The 10,856-nt window shown below is 34.6% G+C and overlaps 1 pseudogene; it reads left to right on the top strand.

Moving 5' to 3' along the window:
* The first annotated feature begins 5,747 nt into the window (after positions 1–5,747).
* LOC148597035 (uncharacterized) lies at positions 5,748–9,612 on the top strand (annotated as a pseudogene).
* The last annotated feature ends 1,244 nt before the right edge of the window (positions 9,613–10,856 follow it).

Genomic DNA, 10,856 nt, shown 5'->3' with positions numbered 1-10,856 from the left:
GGGGAGAATAATTTATATTGCCACTAGAAAAAGGGGGAATGGGTAGGGTCGGGCAATTTAGCCTCCTGTACCTGCTCCGGGAGAATACCACAGTAGGGTTCTTTAACGTGCGAGGAACGTGGTATCTTTCCCAACACGGTGCACCACTATAGTTTGCGGTCAGATTTCCGTATTATAGCCTGACAACCCCAGCATGTAACACGCCAGGGGTACCCTATTCCACCATGTGGGGCACACAACCCAGTTGTTCTGTGGGAAAAGCGCCATAGCCCCCGTCTAGGGTTCTGAGAACTATTTAGTCGCCATTTACGACAAGCTAAGCGCTGCAGGCCTATTCTTTTGACACCCGGACCTGCACGGGGCCTTATTTATAGAACGTTACATTCCTAAAATTAGCAACGGCAGATTATATGAAAGTTTCAGTAGGCGTACATGCGAAAGGCATTGAAATTCTTTGAAAAAAGGGGAACAACTCTTTGACTTAGTGCAAATTTTGGTTGCTTTCCTTAGAAACTGTAAGATCATTTCCTGATGTTTGTTTAATCATGGTCGATTAGAATAAATTGTGCACTATAGGACATATACATGATAAAAAATTACTTTGGAAGAAGAGATTCCGTGGGGGAAAAAACTAATTATGTATCGTCAAGATCATAGTCATTACCAGATTTCTAAATGGACAGTGTATTATATTTGTAAATGCAGTACGTGGGGTGAAAAAAAACCCGATCCAATGTTCTTATCCCTCCAAATTTGAATTATTTGTCGCCAAAAATATAAGCTGAAGCAATTTGTACTTTTTCACTCCTTTTTATATCTCGTTGAGATAAAAAATCCATTCCATTTTCACCAAAACGAAGTAAATTGACATATATAAGTATCAAAACGTGTATCCCAATGGTATCAAGAAAGTTGCGGTTAGGGTTTGAAGTAAAATATAAAAAAATATACCCCTATCCCACCGAAAAAAAAATCGCTTTAATTATTTCTTTGGGATTTTCGATTTTCCCGTAAAAGTCACATAAGATCGACTCTAAAAATTTCGCTTGAAAAAAAAAATCATTCGCTCGATAATTTTATTTTTTTACACGAACATACTACTAAAAACTAATTTGCAAGGAAAACTTTTAAAAAAAATGTTTGAAAATATTACCCAAACCCCTAAGAAGTGCCCTCATGATCAAACATAATTCTCGTTCAAAGCACACCGTCACTGTAAAATTCCTATTTTAGGAATCCATAATTTAGATAACGATGTACCTAATATTGTCTGTTTAGTCGCTCAGATTTTTTTCCTCGGGATTATTATATCCTTAATTACTATAAAATCGTAAAAAGAGCAAATTTCGGAATTTCTTCTATATCACCTGTTTTGTCGTTATTTCGTAGCTAATGTAATAGACGCTGTGTAACAGACATGTCGGGTTACTGTTGTTTTAAGTATCGATTTATCCAACATGTCTGCTAATTTCAGAGGGTTATGTTGCTACAAGATTGAAGTTATCACTACAGAAGTTCTATGGTCGTCATCATGAACTCGTGGATCGTTATGGTGTATCAATCTGCACCATGAAAACTGATTCATTCAACGGGTCATAGTTTTCCTTTCCTCGTTATTCTACCCCGGACTTGACTTTTTATGAACAACTCGTCTGGTGTTTCTAGAAAAGCAGAGGACGCTTACTCTATCGGTGCACCTGGTCTATGCTCCCAGTTTTCAGTGCAGTCCGAGTTGCTCATTTGCTTTTGTTACTTTGTATGTATGATTTTAGTTACTGTATGTTCTTTGTTGTGTATGTCTGTTTTCCATGTCGGGTCTTTGTCCCTGGATTACATTCTTTTGATTACCACTATAACATTGGTTCCCTTAATTTCTCTTCCAATTTCAATGTGATTCTTTAGTTTTTTTTTCATTAAAAGGGGAATTTATGGATTTTTTGTATTTTCTTATGATAAGAATATTGGGTAAAAATAGTTTAAAACCGAATACATACATGTTTCAGTTTAAAGGTGAAAAAAAAAACAAAAACAAAAACAAAAACAAAAACAAAAACAAAACAAAAAAACAAAACAAAAAACAGAAAAAAAAAACAAAATGAGCGTTTCAGTAGATTGTTAAAAAAATCATTTATCTTCTATAACAATGATGTGTTTTTTTTTAAGATATTGCATATTAAGTGTTGGTAAAGTGAATGCCGGTGAAATTAAGTGGTATGTACTAGGTTCTATATTATTTTTGTTATTTATAAATGATGAGCAGATGATTTCGATGTTTTTGGTTGATTGCTGATTATAATTCTTTACGTCACGAAGCATTGAATACCTGAGATTTACACAATTTATTTAATATGATGTACAATACAAATATAGTCAGAAAAAATAGGTAATAAAGGCTAAAAACCACTAATTCCACTTCCCATAGGCTTCTATGCTAATTTCACAATATTCAATGGCTTCTCTGGACTTTACCTTAACTTTAACCAGCAGAGGACTATATATCAGCATGATTCTACATATGTCAGCTCACAATCCTCAGAATGGCATGTGGGGTTAGCAGACTTGCAGTGCAGTACTGGTCACCGGAAGTGAAGTGTCTATAAATAGCATGGGAAATCCCAATGTTTTCACAAGATAGGGGTATATTTAGAAATCATTATGGAGATTAGGCTTCACATCACAAGAAGCAAAATGCACTTATAAAATGTACAGAAATGTTTTTCCTTTCAGAAACTGTTTACATTTTTTAAATGAGATGAGAACTTTTTTCACAGCACTATGAGGAACAGGGGTAATTTCTGCGTAGGACTATTTTTGCGTACGTTCCAAATGCTCATTGGTTGAATTGGTGGTCTGTAACCTAAACTGGAACCCTAGTAAAACCGAAATTGTAGAATTCAGTATAGAAACAGCAATAATGACTTGAATTGTGTCTTTGGTAATGCAATATTGAAGCCAACTTTCATCAGCATCTTGGTATTACATTTAGCAGTAAATACAAGTGGACTGTTCACATGGATAAAATCGTCAGGGCGTAATGTTTTACCCCATTAAGGTATATACTAAAGCGAGGGCACTTGACAGGAACAAGATTAATCTTATTTAAGACCCACTTAAACAAAAGATAAAAATATATCGTGATATATTTGTTGTATGTACCTTGTCAATTACGTGCCAAATTTATTTGAATTAAATCTGCATGTTTATTAACAATTCGGTTGCATTTATCTGAGAACGTCATCTACGATTTTTGACTATCGACGAAGTAAAACACTATTAGCTATTGTCCATCCAAACCGAGCCGACAATATAATTTCACTCAAGCTTTCTCTATCTGAAAAGACCATAATTTGATCTCTGCATCACTGGTTTTGCGTTTTGCGTCATATATTCATGCATTTAGATAGGCAAATATAAAACGGAGGGCTGATGACCGGCGCTCTTTTGTTTTTCCTACAAAAGTATTTATAGTTCTTATGCTCAAAATGCATCTACAATACGTATCTAAAAGCTTCAACAATTTAGGCCGTCATCCTTTATTTTTCTCGGAACTTTTATCCTTTGTCCACGGTCAAATAAGAAAGGAAAAAAAAACAAATTTTTGTCTGCTCATACAATTGTAAATAACAATTAACCCGGAACAGTCTCTTTTATAACTTTTACAAATTAGTTAAATTCTGATTGTATCGTCTAGCTGTCGTTGGACGGTTGATTGGTTGATTGATTGTGATTTAACTGTAAATGGCGGATAATTTCATGCATTCAATAATAATTGTGCGAGCTCCAATGAGTTAAAGAAAGGGATTGAATAGACAGATTCAAAATTTAATAAATAAAGCAACACAAATACGTATGGAGATATTGCACTGACTCCGGGCCAAGCAGTCACCACTCTAGTTTATGCCGTGAGCAGCAGTAAATACATGTGCCAGTTTGAATTCCAGCTAATAAAACTTCAAAAAAAAAGAAAAAAAAAAAAAAAATCCTGAAAAATGCGTTTTTCAGTTAATTGACTATTTTGACTGCATATCGTAATTTAAAGTATTTGGAATAATTTTCAGATTTTAACTTCATCTCATACATGTAGTTCGTATATACTGTAGAAAAAAAACTACAAAATATTTTTTTTTATGAAAGATTTATGAAAGATTAATAGGATTCAACTGACTATATCATTTCTTATGTGATTTTCAAAGTCATTCGGGTAATTTTATGTCTTTGATGCAGAAGTTTTTATTACAATTATTCAACATGGCTGTTTCGGCTTGATTTTCATTTAGAATGTGCAATTCGGATATCATTTCGCAAATAAGACAATTCGTCAGACCAGAGTTCATAGTATTTTCTATACTGTACGTGAGGTAAAATGCCGTCTTCAGTCTTTTTATCAGCCAAACGTTTATGGCGTATTCCGAGTCATTGGTTCGAAAGTCTACTTTTAGGATCTGTAAGAGTAATCAAGGGAAACAAGGTTAATCAAAATAATGCAATACAGGGACAAAGATCACACATAGAAAACAGGCATACACAACAAAGAACATAAAGTAACTAAAATCTTACATACAAAGTAACAAAAGCAAATGAGCAACTCGGACTCCACTAAAAACTGGAAGCATTGACAGGTTCACCAGTAGGGTAAGCGTCCTCTGCTTTTCTAGAAACACCCGTCGAGTTGCTCATAAAAAGTCAAGTCCGGGATAGACGAAAGAGGAAAGGAAACTATGACACATTGAACAAAACAGTTTTCATGGTGCAGATGGATACACTACAACGATCCATGGGTTCATGATGACGACCATAAAACTTCTGCAGTGATGACTTATGAGTTGTGATATGAACACTCCACACGAAGGTGCTGAAGGGATATTCTAACAGATGAAAGGAAATTTGACAATTTTGAATAAAAAGTCGTCATGTTTTTCATAAAGTTTGGTCAGTAGTTTTTCTGTACCATCGATTTTTAAGTGTAGGTCAAAATATGAGTCTGACTTCACAGTGTCTGTAGTATCCTTTATCTCAAGTTCTTTGGAATAGATGCGGTGTATCAAATGCCCAAAATTAGGATTGTTTAAAGATAATACGTCATCTATATAGCGGAAACTGAGATTAAAGGATCTAGCTAAACGATATTCTTTCTCTCGGATCAGATCAGCTATAAAGTCAGCCTCATAAGAGTGACGGAATAGGTCAGCATGTAGAGGAGCACAATTTATTCCCATTGAAATGCCGACCATTTGTTGAAAAACATGTCCACCACACCGGACAAATATGTTGTCGATTAAAAATTCTAGTATTTTGTAAACATCTTCTGTATATTTGGAAGATGGTTTGGAATTATTTCTTACAAAGTATGAGGAATCTCTACCAAGAACTATATATTTGTATCTAGGTGAACAATTTTTTTTTGGAAAAAACAACAATATATAATGTTTTGCAGTTGAGATTTTAACCGAGTATGTGTAATAGAAGTATACAGTGTTAAAAAATCATCGGTTGTAATGCTATTATAGCTCGGGCCTATGCTGCATTATTTAAATTGTAAGTGTTTGATAACGGTACATAAGAATTTTAACGTTTAAATGCCTAATAATACTTCGTGATAGTACATGTACTTTTTACGGATATTCAAGAAAAATATAATTGGAACGATTTTCAAAAAAGAACACAAGCAAAGGAGAAAACAACGCAATGAAAATAGTCATACAACACAGAACATAAAATAACCAAAACAACACGTCGAAACAAAGGAAATGAACAATCCGGACCTCCGTGAATCTTGGACCAGCGGTAACGGATCCAGAGATGTGCAACTGGTTAGCCCATCCCCTTTTTATTAGAAAATTTGTCAATTTCATGTGTAAAATTGACAAAAATAGGAAGTACAGTTCTAGCATCCCTTCTTTTCTGAGGAAGCTCGGTTGATTTCCTAGTTGGTCAAAGTGCCTTGATCCGGTCCTGAACAGGTGTACCGGTAGGGAAGGTGTTCTAGGTTTTTCAGAAACTATAATGTAGGTTATATTGGTTACGTCGAAATCTAATTAATGTTCATGCATTGCAAAATAAAAATCATTAAATGAGTGAGATTTAATAATGAATTGGGATGATTCACAATAACATTGAAAAGTAGTGAATGATGTATTTGTAATTGGGATAGGTCATGATTATTTTTAAATCCACTGTAAGATTTGAGTTTTTATGATGTTCTTTCGATGTGTGTTAAATGTAGCTCATTATTATCTCTTTCCAAAACATTTTCCATTTTGTACATAACATAGACGAATCTAGAATTTTTTTTTAAAAAAAAGGGAAGGCTTTAAGAACTATAGGCTCTAAAGAGCCAGAACCGCTCACCTTGATGGACAAGCAACATTCTTCGTTTCTGTAAAAGCGGCCATGTTTTTTCTTGGATAAAAATTCACAACGCCCACATCTAAAATTGCTTTATCCTTTTTTTTTACATGAACTGTTAAATGGTGTTATACATGTGTCCCATAACGCATGTTATTTTTGAATAATGATCACGACGTTTAAGCATTTCTTTGTCAGATGACAGTATTCAATAATGTTTCTATCAGTTCAAAGAGAGAGTGCAAGAGAGTGAGACAGAGAGAGAGAGTGAATACGGATCCTCCGCCCATTGGCAAGTTAAATTGTAGTCCTTTTTATGATAAGGGAGCAACCATTTGATTTTTATTGGTGGTGGGTGCGGTGCTAGGATCACATTGTTGGTCCTGGATATTTTTGTTTGTGTTTAGACTATTATAAATTTTTATTTTTGATTCTAGTCTGTCCTAAACATTCATGATATATACAAATATGACAAATTATAGTGTTTACAAAAACATTTTTTTTTCAACAGAAGCATCCTGCCTTTTGTTATTACCCGAATGTTCATCCTGGATGGTTTTTTTTTCACCACATGCTACCATACTGCCTTTTTCAAACTTCATCCTAGCACCCCCATTAAAAATCAAATGGTTGCTCCCTAAAGTATGTAAAATGTTATTTCGCCAAGGTTGGTAAACAATGTGTGCAATATTTGATATCCCGATTAAAGAGTAGTTCGGTTTGCTCAACTCATTTCGACTTGATGTTTTATTTGCATTCAAGCTTCGTAATGTTTTGTTTCATCTATGATACACAGATGTAAAAGAAAGGTCATTTATGTGAGGTTTCAATTAAAGTTGGTCTTATTACATGTAGTTGATAAATTAATTGATCAGAACAGAAACAAATTAAAGCCATTATATAATTCAATATCTAAATTACAGATCTCTGATTCTTCATTTTCCGTGGCTATAAAGACTCAATACACATCGTTTGTTGCCAAGGCATATGTATCAATAGTGAACATAAAATCAACTATAGATACTTAATAATATTTACAAATAAATAGCATACATTAAGGCTCAATAATCTCGAAATTAAGTTCGGTAATAAACGTAAAAAAATTCAAAACCCCAGTTTTCAGTGGAGTCCGAGTTGCTCATTTACTTTTGTTACTTTGTATGTATGATTTTAGTTACTTTATGTTCTTTGTTGTGTGTCTGTTTTTCATATCTGGTCTTTGTCCCTGGATTACATTCGTTTGATTACTGCTATAACATTGGTTCCCTTGATTACTCTTTGATGATACTTTTATATGGGAATTTACCCTTGTCCTGCAAAAAAAGGATAAAAAAAAAAAAAACAAAAAAAAAAAAAAAAACGTTGGTTTCAACGAGGTATATAAAGTTGCCAAAATACAAGAGGATATAAAAGTCTAAATTGCTCGCTTGGATTGATTAGCCTATATTCTGGGTCACCTACCACCGGCGACATCAATGTTTTTTTCGTGCAAAGGGGAGCTACTCCTGCAAACAGACGCCGATCAGCTGACATTGACAGTTCTAAATACAACTTTTCAATAAAACAATGGTATGGCTTTGTAGATTTTTGCTAAAATTAGCCAGCCCTGCCAAAAATAGCCAGTTGTGGGCAGGCTACTATTTCCAACTCCGACCTAAATGTAAATACACATTATGCATATTTTAAAACTTAATCAAAGTATCTACCATACTATAATCTACATCATATCATACATCTAATTTTGTGTGTTTTTAAACAGTAAAGTTGATTTAACGCCTTAGATAATAGATCTATTTAAAATTAAAAAAAATGTATTTCTCTTACATGGTAAAAATAAATACTTAAAGAAGTTGAACTTACCTTAACCAATAAGTACATGTACAGTGTTTTAGTTTCCAGATATTCCAGACTGCATTTTCAATACTTTTCATGTACACCATTTCCTAAAATACAATTGTAATTTAAACTATACAACTATTGATTTACATTGTAAACTTTTTTAACCAATAGTATGTTTTTATTCCTTTTTTAGGTATTCGAAGAAAGGATCATGCCGTCGGTCTGTAAAAGAGAAACAAGATATTTTGTCTTGGCGACATTAATATCTCCGGATGTTACGCAAGTTTAGGCGGTAGGGTCGTCATATTGTATCCCTAGATGAGACTTCGCAGAAGACCAATCATACAGTGCAAGGAGATTGACTGGACGAGCCCAGTACGTCTACGTCCGTCTTTGAGCCATACAGTGGAGGTAATGGACGTGCCCTTCCCTCTGGAAAGGGCACGCGTCTGATAATCTTAGATGCTGGCTCCTTTCAATTAGGCCTCATTGCTGAATGTTGTCTAATTTTGGAGTCCAAGACTCCAACTCAGACTATCATGACGAAATGAATTCACAGCACTTCACTGAGTGATTCAAAGACAAACTCCCTCCAAATCTGCCAAACCAGTCTGTGATAGTGGTGGATAATGCTCCTTGTCATAGTCACTTAGTTCCAGGAACTGCAGTGCCTAACACTAATTCTAATAAACCTGTGATCTCGGCATGGCTAAATAGAAACAATATCCATTACCCCAAAAATGCAATCAATGCTGAGTTGTTAGAGTTGGTGAAGCAGAACAAGCCTCATCCAAGGTATGTGTTTCATGAGCTTGTATCGGAGCACGGCCATAAAGTTTTACGTCTTCCTCCACGCCACTGTAAGCTCAATCCCATTGAAATGGTCTAGTCTGACTTGGAAGGCCATGTAGCTAGAAACAATTCTAGTTACAAAAGGAATGACGTTATAAGGCTTTTCATGGAGGCCAGGTCTCATTTCGATGCGGGGCGCTGGGTCACATTTTTGAAACACGTTGCGGAAAAGATAGAAGAAAATCTATTGCTAGTTGATGGTATAAGAGGTAATGAGTTTATGATATCATTTATTATTGACTTGACGAAGACAAATGTGAAGATGATGACATTTTGGATGAGGGGGTAGGAGACAATGAAAATGACAATGACCATGACATAAATACCTCTGATACGTATTAGAACTCTGATGTCGAACCTTTCATTGTTTGTCATGCAGATGAGCGTCCAAGTTTGAGAAAGAAAGACATGAACTTTGTGTGGATGGAATGTGTGATATATGACAGATGGATGCTTGACAAATGTCGTAAGGGTGTCATCCGGAAGGCAGATATGTGTCAACGGTGTCATTCTATTCTGAGACCAGCGAAACTAAGTACAAAACCAACTCTAGAGACAGTAGAAATGGAAACATGAACAATTTCTAAATGTCATGAAAAAGGTGCACACAATTTTCTTTTATTTCAACCAGAAGCAATTACATGTATATGTACATTGTTAGCCATCTGTTAATGCAACTTCAGCTTAGAACAACAATAGTTAGTTAGCCATTCTAATCATGTTTAACCTAAAAGATCTCGGATAATAAATGTCATATTGTTTGGTTAACACCTTTAGTATTTATCAAAATTGTAATTCATTTTACAAAATCATACACTATTTTCTTAACTTAGCATTTATTTTAATACCTAGTAAATTCTGTGCACACTTTGATGACAGATTCTAGGATGCAAAGAAGCAGGTATGTTACCCTTACTATTTCCTTACATGATTCGTGGACTTCTTTTCAACACATTCTCATCTACTCCTCAGTTACTTCTGACACACTAACTTGTTTTTTTTCTTGTATCCTGGTGGAGTGGACTGTAAAAAGGAAGTGGATTTATATTTTCACGTCTCACACACTGAACTTCTACTTGTGACTCATAAGTTTTCTTTGTATGTGGGGTCTCGATACCTTCATCATTTACCTCATTCCAATGAGCTTCTAAATCATCTCCTTCGTTGTCCTCTATGATATTTTCTAATGTAGGATCTACACTTGTAAGTTCGATCAAAAGGTCCCTAAAGGCTACAGCCCTTACATCTAGCCTTTAAAATAATAAAGTCATGAAGTGATACATTTTGTAAAAATTCAATGCTTTCAGTTAATGTCCGTTGAGGAATAATTTTCAAATGTATCTAGCATAATACAACTTTCCCAAAACATATTTATACTGGATTGAATAATCGTGTCAGTTATAACTAATCCAATGCCGTATTAACTCGTTATAACATATACATTGAAAACAACGTTATTTGATTAGCATCATTTACTACTGCTTATACTCTCATACAAAAATAAAAGTAACAACAATTCAAAAATGGAAATCACGACCACTGGGAGAAATAACTTTAACGAAAAGATGAAGACAAATACGTAGAAGAGACATTTACGATACAAATAATTATACTTTTAATGTATTGACCTTGCGAACGCCATGCTTTCCTTTCAACAGCAGTTCTATGAAGAACTAAGCCTTCGGTTGACTTTCACACGGTGCTAGGTTTCATTGCCCTTAATACAGATGTAATAGCAGTTTTCCCTACCGCTTCATTTCCAACACACATTAACTTTCCGATGTACGACAAATAAAATCCTGATCTCAAGTTAGATATAA

The sequence above is a fragment of the Perna viridis genome, chromosome 15 (assembly GCF_037379345.1).
Source record: "Perna viridis isolate PV_CMFRI_1.1 ecotype Kerala chromosome 15, ASM3737934v1, whole genome shotgun sequence".
NCBI lineage: Eukaryota > Metazoa > Mollusca > Bivalvia > Mytilida > Mytilidae > Perna > Perna viridis.
The sequence above is the reverse complement of the archived record's forward strand: the minus strand, read 5'-3'. Positions and strand labels throughout refer to the sequence as shown.